Source organism: Heptranchias perlo, chromosome 27 (genome assembly GCF_035084215.1).
Source record: "Heptranchias perlo isolate sHepPer1 chromosome 27, sHepPer1.hap1, whole genome shotgun sequence".
NCBI lineage: Eukaryota > Metazoa > Chordata > Chondrichthyes > Hexanchiformes > Hexanchidae > Heptranchias > Heptranchias perlo.
In genome coordinates this window covers 24,935,535-24,948,944 of record NC_090351.1, presented here as the reverse complement: position 1 = coordinate 24,948,944, position 13,410 = coordinate 24,935,535, and the positions used below count along the sequence as shown (strand labels likewise).

At 42.4% G+C, this 13,410-nt stretch overlaps 1 long non-coding RNA gene across 1 annotated transcript; it reads left to right on the top strand.

Moving 5' to 3' along the window:
- Positions 1–5,664: 5,664 nt before the first annotated feature.
- LOC137344470 (uncharacterized) lies at positions 5,665–10,353 on the top strand. The gene is made up of 4 exons (XR_010968366.1): positions 5,665–5,828; positions 7,360–7,430; positions 8,361–8,550; positions 10,145–10,353. It is a non-coding gene; the product is annotated as an uncharacterized lncRNA (long non-coding RNA).
- Positions 10,354–13,410: the final 3,057 nt, after the last annotated feature.

Genomic DNA, 13,410 nt, shown 5'->3' with positions numbered 1-13,410 from the left:
GACTTGCTGGACCGGGAGCTAATGTAGGTCAGCAAGCACAGGGGTAATGAGTGAACAGGTCTTGGTGCGAGTTAGGATACGGGAAGCAGAGCTTTGGATGGGCTCAAGTTTATGGAGGGTGAAAGGTGGAAGGGCTGGCCAGGAAAGCATTGGAATAGTTGAGTTTAGAGGTAACAAAAGCCTGGATGAGAGTTTCAGCAGCAGATGAGCTGAGGCAGGGGAGGAGACAGGCAATGTTACGGAGGTATGCTAAGTACAGTAGCATAGTGGTTATGTTACAGAACTAGTAATCCAGATGCCTGGACTAACAAACCAGAGACATCAGTTCAAATCCTACCATGGCAGCTGGGGAATTTAAATTCAGTTAATTAAAATAAAATCTGGAATAAAAAGCTAGTATCAGTAATGGTGATCATGAAACTATCGGATTGTTGTAAAAACCCATCTGGTTCACAAATGCCCTTTAGGGAAGGAAACCTGCCGTCCTTACCCGGTCTGGCTGATATATGACTACAGATCCACAGCAATGTGGTTGATTCTTAACTGCCCTTTGAAATGGCCTAACAAGCCACTCCGTTGTACAATCCCACATCAAAAAGACATAGTAAGAATAAAATCCATCGGACCACTAGGCACCAAGCACAGTCGACCCTGCAAAATCCTTCTCATTAACATCTGGGGACTTGTGCCAAAATTAGGACAGCTGTCCCACAGACTAGTCAAGCAACAGCCTGACATAGCCATACTCACAGAATCATATCTTTCAGCCAACGTCCCAAACTCCTCCATCACCATCCCTGGGTATGTCCTGTCCCACCGGCAGGATAGACCCACCAGAGGTGGTGGCACAATGGTATACAGTCAGGAGGGAGTGACCCTGGAAATCCTCAAAATTGACTCCAGACCCCATGAAGTCTCATGGCATCAGGTCAAACATGGGCAAGGAAACCTCCTGCTGATTACCACCTACCACCCTCCCTCAGCTGATGAATCAGTCCTCCTCCAAGTTAAGCACCACTTGGAGGAAACACTGAGGGTAGCAAGGCACAGAATGTACTCTGGGTGGGGGACTTCAATGTCCATCACCAAGAGTGGCTCAGTAGCACCACTGCTGACTGAGATGGTCAAGTCCTGAAGGACACAACTGCCAGACTGGGCCTGCGGCAGGTGGTGAGAGAACCAACACGAGGGGAAAGCCTACTTGACCTAGTCCTCACCAATCTACCTGTTGCAGCTGCATCTGTCCATGACAGTATTGGTAGGAGTGACCACCATAAAGTCTTTGTGGAAACAAAGTCCTGTCTTCACACTGAGGACACTGTCCATCGTGTTGTGTGGCACTACCACCGTGCTAAATTGGATAGATTCAGAACAGATCTAGCAGCTCAAAACTGGGCATCTATGAGGCGCTGTGGGTCATCAGCAGCAGTAGAATTGTATTCCACCACAATCTGTAACTTCATGGCCCGGCATATTCCTCACTCTACCATTACCATCAAGCCAGGGGATCAACCCTGATTCAATGAGGAGTGTAGAACATGTCAGGAGCAGCACCAGGCGTACCGAAAAATGAGGTGCCAACCTGGTGAAGCTACAACACAGGGCTACAGGCATGCTAAACAGCGGAAGCAGCGTGCTATAGACAGAACCAAGTGATCCCACAACCAACGGATCAGATCAAAGCTCTGCAGTCCTGCCACATCCTGTCGTGAATGGTGTGGACAATTAAACAACTAACGGGAGGAGGAGGCTCTGTAAACATCCTCAATGTTGCCAGAGCCCATCACGTGAGTGCAAAAGACAAGGTTGGAGCGTTTGCAACCATCTTCAGCCTGAAATGCCCCATGGATGATCCATCTCGGCCTCCTCCCGAGATCCCCATCATCACAGAAGCCAGTCTTCAGCCAATTAGATTCACTCCACGTGACTTCAAGAAACGGCTGAGTAGATACAGCAAAGGCTATGGCCCCCGACAACATCCCGGCTCTAGTGGTGAAGACTTGTGCTTCAGAACTAGCTGCGCCTCTGGCCAAACTGTTCTAGTACAGCTCCAAACACTGGCATCTACCCGACAATGTGGAAAATACCCCAGGTATGTCCTGTCCACAAAAAGCAGGACAAATCCAATCCGGCCAATTACCGCCCCATCAGTCTACTCTCAATCATCAGCAAAGTGATGGAAGGTGTCGTCGACAGTGCTATCAAGCGGCACTTACTCACCAATAACCTGCTCACCGATGCTCAGTTTGGGTTCCGCCGGGACCACTCGGCTCCAAGCATGGACAAAAGAGCTGAATTCCAGAGGTGAGGTGAGAGTGACTGCCCTTGACATCAAGGCAGCATTTGACCGAGTGTGGCATCGAATGGCATGTTGGCCTTTATTGCAAGGGGGTTGGAGTACAAGAGTAAGGAAGTCTTACTACAATTTTACAGGGCTTTAGGGAGACGTCACCTGGAGTACTGCGTACAGTTTTGGCCTCCTTATCTAAAGAAGGATATACTTGCTTTGGAGGCGTTGCAACGAAGGTTCACTAGATTAATTCCTGGGATGAGAGGGTTGTCCTATGAAGAAAGGTTGAGTAGAATGGGCCTATACTCTCTGGAGTTTAGAAGAATGAGAGGTGATCTCATTGAAACATAAGATTATGACAGGGTAGATGCTGAGAGATAGCTCCCCCTGGCTAGAGAGCCTAGAAGTAGGAGGCATAGTCGCAGGATGAGGGGTCGGCCATTTAAGACTGAGATGAGGAGGAATTTCTTCACGCAGAGGGCTGTGAATCTTTGGAATTCTCTGCCCCAGAGGGCTGTGGATGCTGAGTCGTTGAATATATTCAAGGCTGAGATGGATAGATTTTTGGACTCTAGGGGAATCAAGGGATATGGGGATTGGGCAGGAAAGTGGAGTTGAGGTCAAAGATCAGCCATGATCTGATTGAATGGCGGAACAGGCTCGAGGGGCCGTATGGCCTACTTCTGCTCATATTTCTTATGTTCTTATCAGGGGGAAAAGTCTCCAGTGGCTGAAGTCATACCTAGCACAAAGGAAAATGGTAGAAGTTGTTGGAGGCCAATCATCTCAGCCCCAGGACATTGCTGCAAGTGTTCCTCAGGGCAGCGTCCTAGGCCCAACTATCTTCAGCTGCTTCATTAATGAACTTCTCTCCATCATAAGGTTAGAAGTGGGGATGTGCGCTGATGATTGCACAGTGTTCAGTTCCATTCGCATTTCCTCAGATAATGAAGCAGTCCTTGCCCGCATGCAGCAAAACCTGGACAACATCCATAAGTGGCAAGTAACATTCGCGCTAGACAAGTGCCAGGCAATGACCATCTCCAACAAGAGAGAATCTAACCACCTTCCCTTGACATTCAACGGTATTACCATTGCCGAAACCCCCACCATCAACATCCTGGGGGTCACCATTGATCAGAAACTTTACTGCACCAGCCACATAAATACTGTGGCTATAAGAGCATGTCAGAGGCTGGGTATTCTGCAGCGAGTGACTCACCTCTTGACTCCCCAAAGCCATTCCACCATCTACAAGGCACAAGTCAGGAATGTGATGGAATACTCTCCACTTGCCTGGATGAGTGCTGCTCCAACAACACTCAAGAAGCCTGACACTATCCAGGACAAAGCAGCCCGCTTGATTGGTACTCCATCCACCACCATAAACATTCACTCCCTCCATCACCGTGCACCATGGCTGCAGTGCGTACCACCTACAAGATGCACTGGAGGAACTCACCAAGGCTTCTTCGACAGCACCTCCCAAACCTGTGACCTCTACTACCTAGAAGGACAAAGGCAGCAGGCACATGGGAACACCACCACCTGCAAATTTCCCTCCAAATCACACTCCATTTTGACTTGGAAATATAGCGCCATTCCTCCATTGTCGCTGGGTCAAAATCCTGGAACTCCCAACCTAACAGCACTGTGGGAGTACCCTCACCACACAGACCGCAGCAGTTCAAGAAGGCGGCTCACCACTGCCTTCTCAAAGGCAATTAGGGATGGACAATAAATGCTGGCCTTGCCAGTGATGCCCACATCCCATGAATGAATAAAAAAAATGGTGGAAGTATGTGACCTTGGTAATGGAGAGGATTTGGAGTCCGAAGTTTAGCTCAGGGTTAAATGGAACGCTCAGGTTGTGAACAAACTAGTTCAGCCTCAGACAGTCACCAAGGAGAGGGATGGAGTCGGTGGCTAGGGAACTGAGATTGTGGCCACAGATATTGCATGACATCACAATCATGATCTCCCTTCCGGAAGCTATAGGTTTCTATCGCACTTCTCTTCAAGCTATCTCAACAGCTCTGTTTGTAAATTATTGAGAAAACTATGTGAATGGCCAAGGCCCATGATGCAAGGCAACACCGAGACTGAAAGGAATAAAAGGGAAGACAAGGTAAATCAGGAAATCGAGATTTGATTGCACCATGCCTGGATTTAAAAAGCTTAAAGAAGATGGAGGGAGAACCTAAAGAGGTTTGGATTCTCAGTTTGGAGGTCCTGGGAAAGAATAAGTTAAAGGCAGGAAATATTTATTAACTATAAACTATAAATCTTTAGTTCAACAGAGCAAAGATGCAGGGAGGAGGAAGAGCGTATTTTCATCTTATGGCGGAACAAGAGAGGAATTTCAGAGGAGTACTGACCTTTGTTGTATTGATAGAGAAAAAGAGACAAGAGCGCCTGTTAGGCTAGAAATGAGAGATGGATTGCTATCAGATAACAACCATATTCTTGTATCCTGCCAGGAGTGCAAATAGGTATTAGAAAAGTCATTTCGTGCAGTCTCTGTGGTCTGGCTATTACAGGCTTTAGGCTTTAATTTTATTGTGGATGAAAGCTCCCTGACAAACTAAAAATCAATCACTGTCCACCAGAAAAAGTTAGTCACCGGAGAGAAACAGCAGGAGAGCTGAAGAGAGTGAGTATGAGAGAATCAGAGGCAGATAGAGAGAAGAGATTCTATTTACTACGTAAACTACTATATTGGCCAGGAGTTGAATTTATACCTCAGAGACAACCAGTCTTTGTGTTAAATTCTATCTTTTTGGCAGCTGAGATTTTACAAATAAATACTTGGGCTGCACAAATTCCAAACTTTATTTGTTTACCACAGCAGCAAAGAGTGAAATTCTATCAGGAGAAAGATTTTGATAGGCAGAAAAATGGCAGCATCTACACAGGTTGTATACCGAGATGAAACATGCTTAAAAGCCAGAGAAATATTAAACACATACTGGTAACCTCATGGAATGCCACCTCAGACAGACTTGTGTGGAGAAAGATTGTTTTGAGATTTCTAATATAAAATGAGTAAAGTTATGACTAAGTTTAGTGATTTCATTGAGAATGTTGATTAATATGTCACTGCCAAAGTCAGTAAGTAGCCCTCTGTTTTCCTCTGAAAATCAAAGTCCCACATTTGCATTCATGTAGGTGCTGCATCATCTATAGGGTATATGTGCCTCTACATGGAATGCACCACTCCCAGCATGTGTGCGGCCCTTTTTACTTGGCAGCACAAACACTGGAGCAGCCAATGTGGTAAGCAGATAGGGAGGTTTCAAAGCGCAGAATATGATTTGGCTGCTGAATCCTAGGACTATCATGCCAAATTTACTTCAGCTCAGTTGTAAAATTAATTGTATAACAGAAGTAAGAGGCATTAAATGATTTTTGTAGTGGAGGTCACAGCAATAACAACTAAAGTACTCTCAGAAGACACCAGAATCAGGTACAAGAACTCTACGGCAGCTGGTGAAAACTTCTCATTATCAGTAATCAAGCTCAGCATTTCAGGCATGAGGTACAGATGATTATTTTCCTAGCAATGGGGAAGATTTGTGTTTAATTGTCGATGTAGGAACTGCACTATAATTGTACTATTTTTTAACCCTAAACACAAATCTGTGGCCTCCGAGAGTTAAAATGGCCTGGGCCTCATGTCGCCCCACAATCACCCCTCACCCCCAGTTAAAATTGAGGTTATTATGTACAGAATATTTCATCGAATGAGCTATTAGCAATGTTATCTTGGGCTAAAATCACTTATAGAAAGATTATTCCTGAATAGGTCACACCTCTACTTTGAAAGATTTGCTTGAAGATTTTAAGTTGTTTATATTGCCTGTAGACCATTTATCACATCATGCAGTGTAGACATGAAACAAATGTTAAACTATAAATATTTCCTACAGTTATCTTCTGAATCTTTTAACTTGCTAAAAGAGAACAATTTCTTCAATCTGCAAAGTGCTAGATGTTAAAAAAAACTATCCAGACAAACGTTACAACTCCCAAGCTCTCAGAAGCTCATTTCTATAACATAAAACCTTTACATAGGTGTGCACTTCATGTCTGTCACACTTCAGATGTCCATCGCACTTCAGAAGTTATACACTGTCTAATGCAAATTTCTCCGTCACACTTAAACAAAAGTATAAAGAAACGAAGACAGCAGCTGCAGATTTTCCTTTCCAGTGACTTCAGTGGCAAAGAAAATCAAGTGGGGTGTAAAATGGCGGCTTATCCGTTACTGCCTGATTTGCACCCCAACTGAAGTTGAATTTCAGTCTTTATTGGCCTTCCAATAAAAAAAGAGGTTCTGATCTGCAGCCCGAATAGCCGAATGAACTAACCCATACTTAACTTAAATTAAACTTTGTGGCCTTAAAGGGACACACTCACTTCAACAGCAGAATAATTGAGTGGAGCAATTTTTGGTTTGAGCACATATCGGGTGGGTGGTGCCAGAATGAATTGGAGTGGGGCCCATACCATTTTCGTGGCTAGGCCTTGTTAACATTAATTTGGCTCACCGATATGGGGGCAAGAAATCCAATGGACAACCGATTTGGATGAGCTTGCAGCAGCACTTAAAACGGGAGGGGTGGAAGCATTGGGATTGAAAGGAAGCAAAAGTTTTCAGCAGTAAACAACATTTGCAGCACCTACAGAAGTAAGGACATTAAAAGTAGCAGCCTTTAAGCCTCAAAGTGCACAAGATTCTGGCATGACAAACTGTGCCAAACTTGCATCCAGCTTTTCAAATGCAGCTAAGCCAGGCCTGAGCACATAATCTAGGCTGACACTTCAGGGCAGTACTAAGGAAATGCTGCATCATCAGAGGTGCCACCCTTCAGAAATATTAAACCAAGGCCCTGCCTGTTTTTGTGGGATGTTGCTCTGCACAAAATGGCAACATAACAACTATGGCTGCACTTTCAAAAACAAAGAATCCATTGCTTGTGAAACATTTCTGAAAGAGGTGATAAAATGCTATATAAATGCAATTTCCTTCTCTAGCCTGGTTAATATTTTTGTCATTCATTTTCCAGATGCGAAAAACCTGTTCCTACATCACTTGTTAATGGGGGAAAAAGGAGGATGAGAAGCCTGAAGCTGTAAGGTAAATTAAGTTAGATAATATAATTCAAGACTGCACCCAAGACTGTATTGTATCTGTATTGTGGTGGACCCACCTCATTGTGTCTTGAATCTTTCTATGAATATCCCATAGAACTCAGCAATGGAATATTTAGTCTCGTTGTTTTGGGGGAGACATGTTACCTTCTAGTTATCTGGCATTATAGAAAGTGGCTCAACTGGAGAAAATTGTGCATTCCCTTCATCTCTCTGGTTAAAGTTATTTGTGTTTTTGATGTGCGTGAGAAGAGGGTGGAGTGCAATAGTCCTAGTTTTCTCTGTCCATACTGGATCTATTGTGGTGCTGTGCTTGGTGGGGTAGGTACCAGCCTTAGCTTAGTGATAGCACTCTGAATTAAAAGGTCACTCCAGATACATGAGCACATAGTTTAGGTTGGCACTTCAGTGCAGCACTGAGGGAGTGCCCCAGTGTCGGAGATGCTGTCTTTCAGACGAGATGTTAAACTGAGTCTCCACCTGCCCTCAGATGGGTGTAAAAGACCCTATGGCACTATTTGTAGAAAAGTAGCGGAGTTTTCCTGGTCCTAGCCAACATTTATCCCTCAACCAACATCACTACAATACAATGGTTATTTATCTCATTGCTGTTTGTGGGATCTTGTGCACAAATTTGGCAGCTCCATTTGCCTGCATTACAACAGTGACTACATTTTAAAATCCTTAATTGGCTTTGAAGGCACATTGCAAAATCCTGAGGACATGAAAGGTGCTATACAAATGCAAGTTCTTTCTTTAGTGTAGTTCTAGAGGGATCTGCCTCCCCCCGTTCACAATAGAAGAGGGGATGGGGGAGGAAAATAGCTCTATGTTTCAAGCACCGCCCCAGCCATAAATGCCTCATCCCCTCTTCTTTTCTTGTGGTCCATTTTCATCAGATTTTAATCTTTTCCAGATATGACGTCCACTTGTCTGTTCCAATGACTCATTCTATCTTCTTGAACTGGTCTTTTGGAGCCCTGAATATGTGAGAGCATACTGATGTAAAGTGGTCAGCTGGAAATGAAGACCTCAACATCAGGGCACGTAACTAGTGCGGACGAATATCACTTATGTGTTTACTATGATTGATGTATCAATATAAGGTAAAGTAGAAAATCGGCTAATCTTATATTTTTTAATAAAGTATTAAAGTTGCTAACATTAGGCTCTCAGACCTTTTAATTAATAAGATTACTGGAGCAGCTATATTCTGACAGACATCAGCCAAGTCCTTGTTGAGACTTGCACTACAATTTGACTTATGGTTGATATGGCCAGTTAATTATCAGTCTTCTCGTAAGAATCTATTGTAGTGTATCAGTCTAACCAGGCAGAAAAGAACCATCCTTTCAGGTTCACACGGTCTCACCTAACTGTCAGATTTCTGACAATTTCAATGAATAGTGCCATGATGTGATTGGATTTTTACACATGACTGCCAGGTTAAATTGCACTAGAGGAGCAGCTTTAACTATCAAAGGACTGGTGGAATTTTGTTTGCTTAATTCTTTCATTCCTTTCTCTTTCATCCCTTCTCTAAATATGGTCAAATATAATATTGCACATATGTAAAGAAGGTAGGTATGGCGAACAGTAATTAAAAGGGAGCTACTCTTCTGAGATATTTTCAGCAGTGGGGTCTAAAACTGTGGGCCGGAACTTGCTCCGAACAGCATGGTAAGGCTGCCCGCACATTTTACAGACAAAGACTATGAAGAAACTTACCTCGTGGTCTCTGATGTCCACTTCTCCCTTTTCAATTTCTTTTTTTAAGTTCAGCGCTGTGATTTCAGCACAGGTTCATTCGGATCCGATAGAAACTGTGGGAATGGAAGCCATGCCCACAGAATCTGTCAAGAGAAGTCGCGCCCACAAGCAGGCAAGTAGAGATCATTCCTTCACAGTTAACTTCTGTATGTTAGTTTAAATAAAAAATTAACACATTTTATTATCAAAAGCCAAGCAAATGATTTAATTTAATTAAACTTACAGAAGTTAGAAGTAAATTTTTTTAAAAAAAATTAATTTTAATTTTTTTTAATGATCAAAAAATATTAAAAGAAGAATAATATGACATTGCACATTTTTAAAATTTAATTTTTTGTTGTTTCGCAGTCATTAACAGTCATCGCGCTTTTAATACAAGTAGTGTAGAGCTGGTATTTTCCAGCATACCTTTTGGTGGCATAGGTAACTTCGATCCGGCTGGGCGGTTGGGTAAGTTTACGAATGTTTAATGATTTTATTGATTGTAGCGTAGGTGGCCCTTTAATTCGCAGCTGTGAAACCACCGCGAACCAATGGGAGCAAGTTCACGATTTTCTGGTTTTAGTGCACGTGTGCATTCGCGAACTTGTTCCCTGTCCTTGCCGGCGGTTTGAGAGGACGCCATTGATGAACGGTGAGCTATTTATGCCTCTGTGATTCAAGCCAAGAGCTACTGAATAAGTAGTGCACCTTGAGTATAAGGAGAAAGGAGGGGAGGGACATACCAAAAGAGTGAGAGAGAGTGAGAGCTTAAAGAACAACAGCTTGCTGTGACTGATGCCCAAGATTACTGTTCATTTGATGGGTTTAGATGATGTAACAATAAGTAAAATTAAGTCTGTGGATGTTACCTGAACCACAAGCTTGAATTGTTGTTTCAACTCATTTTCCTGTAAATTCACTAACAGTTTGTTTTCTTATTATTTTCAGATAGCTATACAGACTGCAAGGTTGGGTTAGCACGATGTAGGAGCCAAGACATTCTTCGTATTGTGAGATTAAGGCTTAACATGTACAACATGACAGTTGCTGTGGTAATGTAGTGTTTTTAGCAATGGTTAATTAGTTTATGTATACTGCTTATGTATCATTAGATAACATTATTACATCTTCATCGGTTTATAATTGAGACTAACTGTAGGACATTTCAAACTCTGTTATATTAATTGGAAGTCATTGGATAGACTTGTTTGTTTGATCTTAATGCCTCTTTAATTATGGATAGTTTATTTTAAGAATTCCAGTTATCCTGGAAAATAAACCCTTTAAAAGCAATGTAAGTGTTGTTTTTGAAACACACTGGATTTTGGGCAGCAGACTGGTTTGTTTCTCCTGCGGAGAGACCAGTGGGTGAGCATTCCTCACAGTCCAAATCTCGCACATGGAGCTGAGCAGCCAAGACTGGGTTGCTTATTGTAGGGAGGGAGAGGGGTAGTACAGGTAAAGGTGACTCAGGTGGTCTTCGAGCCACTACTGGCAGCGAATCAGGGAGCAGCATTGCTGGAGGGTCCAAGTGTAAGCCACCTCACCTCTCGGGAAAACCAAGACCAGGGGGAATCATTTTAAAATGAAGGGATCGAAAATTAAAAATGTATGGCTCCCAACAAAAGAATGCATGAATTAAATCATGGCCTTCAAAAGGGAACTGGATAAGAACTTGAAAGAAAAAAATTTGCAGAGCTACGGGGAAAGGGCGGGGGAGTGGGACTAGCTGGATTGCTCTTGCAGAGAGCTGGAACGGACTCGATGGGCCGAATGGCCTCCTTCCATGCTGTAACCTTTCTATGATTCTATAACTTGCTGCCTAGATGTAACATAGAAACATAGAAAATAGGAACAAGAGTAGGCCATTCGGCCCTTCAGGCCTGCTCCACCATTCAAAATGATCACAGCTGATCGTCTAACTCAGTACCCTGTTCCCGCTTTTTCCCCATATCCCTTGATCCCTTTAGCATTAAGAAATGTATCTATCTCCTTCTTGAATACATCTAATGACTTGGCCTCCACTGCCTTCTGTGGTAGAGAATTCCACAGGAATCCACGTAAAATTGGCGTGGCAGATAGGCCGCGCAATGGAAATGAAAATTAGGCGGTTTCGATAATGGGCGGCCGATCCGCAATGTCAGTTTTATGCCAGGCGGCAAGTTGAAAATCTACTCTATTGTGTTTCAATCTTAGGGATGTTGTTCACTAAGTTCAAGGTATGTGCATTTTTGTCAATGTTCAGGCAATACCAACTTCCCTATAATTAAAGGGCCACAATAAACTAAGTAAAGTGTTTTTCAAAAAATTTGAAATTTTTAATATTGTGTATGCAGCAATGTCAACTGCCTGCTAATGTCATCTTATGGATTATACTATATATATATATATATATATATATACACACAAAAATATACACACATTATACATACACAAATTAAGGCAGTTCAGTAAAAATTGCTATGTGCAGTGCAAATACTTCTGCAAGTGGTCACACAGGACCAAGCCTACCTGCAAAACTCCTTATCCTGGTGCCAATACTGCTTTAATAGGCATTTGCACCAACAGAAACCACTACTAAAGTAAAAACAAATTAAGCAAAAAAAGATAAAGACTTGTGGCCAAATTTTAGAATGCGATTTATAGATCTCCCCAAAGACAAAATTCTTCTGAAAGAATAATTGCAATTAAACTTTCAAAGTTAGTAGTTTTCAGTGCTGATGTTCAGGGAGTATACCAATCACAATGTCATCTGGCCAAACCCAACAATAACCAAACCCCAGACTATAAAACAAAAATAAGAGAAGTCAAACAAAGTGCATATTGCAAAGATGAGATTCCCAAATTGGAAAAGAACATTGACTCTGTATTTGTATATCCATGGAAATATTAGTCATCAGGCCTACCGATTTTGAAACATATCTTCTTAAAGAAACTGATTTATGTCTAAAAATTGTTTAGGAACTCTCAGTTTGGTGAGAGCTCAAGGTGAAATCCAAGATTGCGGAGGTATCATGAAACACAAACAACTTACCATGTAGAAGTTAAATTTTAGTGGTAAAATGAGTGTAGTAGCAATCAAACAAATTGTGGTGGCTTCACATCACATAATATTTTTTTCAAATCTTTGGACATTTGCTGTTGACAATCCGTATCTTGCAGCATAGAAGTTTCACCCCCCTCCTAATATTAATCATTACTATGTGAGATTTAGAAATGCACTCTCCAGAGTTGTGTCAACCATGGCTCAGTGTATAGCACTCTCACCTCTTGAGTCAGAAGGTCGTGGGTTTAATTCCCACTCCAGAGACTTGAGCACAAAATCTAGGCTCATACTCCAGGGAGTGCTGCTCTGTCAGAGGTGCCATCTTTCGGATGAGATGTTAAACCGAGGCCCTGTCTGCCCTCTCCTGTGGACATAAAAGGTCCCATGGCACTATTTTGAAGAAGAGCAGGGGAGTTCTCCCCGGTGTCCTGGCCAATATTTATCCCTCAACCAACATCGCTGAAAAACAGATGATCTGATCATTTATCTCATTGCTGTATGTGGGACCTTGCTATGCACAAATTGGCTGCCGCATTTCCTACATTACAACAGTGACTACACTTCCAAAGTACATAATTGGCTGTAAAGTGCTTTGGGACCTCCTGAGGTCGTGAGGGTGCTATATAAATACAAGTTCTTTCTTTGTCTAACTCAGGCTAGCAGCTAGTGCAGTCTAGCAGCTACGGTGAAAACATGTATACTAAACATTTAACCAAAATTTAATTCAAATAAATACATTGTTGTGAAGACTATTCAAAGTTCATCCAACTGACCACTAAGTCTGCCTATGTTCCTCTCATATTTAATGTTCTGAAACCAAGCAAGAAATAGTTATATGGTCCAGAACCAATTTATTGCATTAAAGAACTTATTTGAATAATGTTACATTTAGTGGCAATCAACACAAAGTAATAAAAAGAAATTTAACATATTACGGTTCCCACAAGAAGTACCAGACATAGGGAGATCACAATCGTCAAGTGCACTGTCTTGTACCCTTAGGGCCATTATTACTGATGTTTGCAATTAGAAATCATGATGAGTATGGCAGAAAGTGGAAACCTTGCTGTGAAATTATTATCAAGGATGCTCTAAGCTGCTCAGTCACACAGAAAATCTGCCAGAGAAAAATATTTGCTTTTAAGGAAAGTGGCTTTGGGTTATCCTG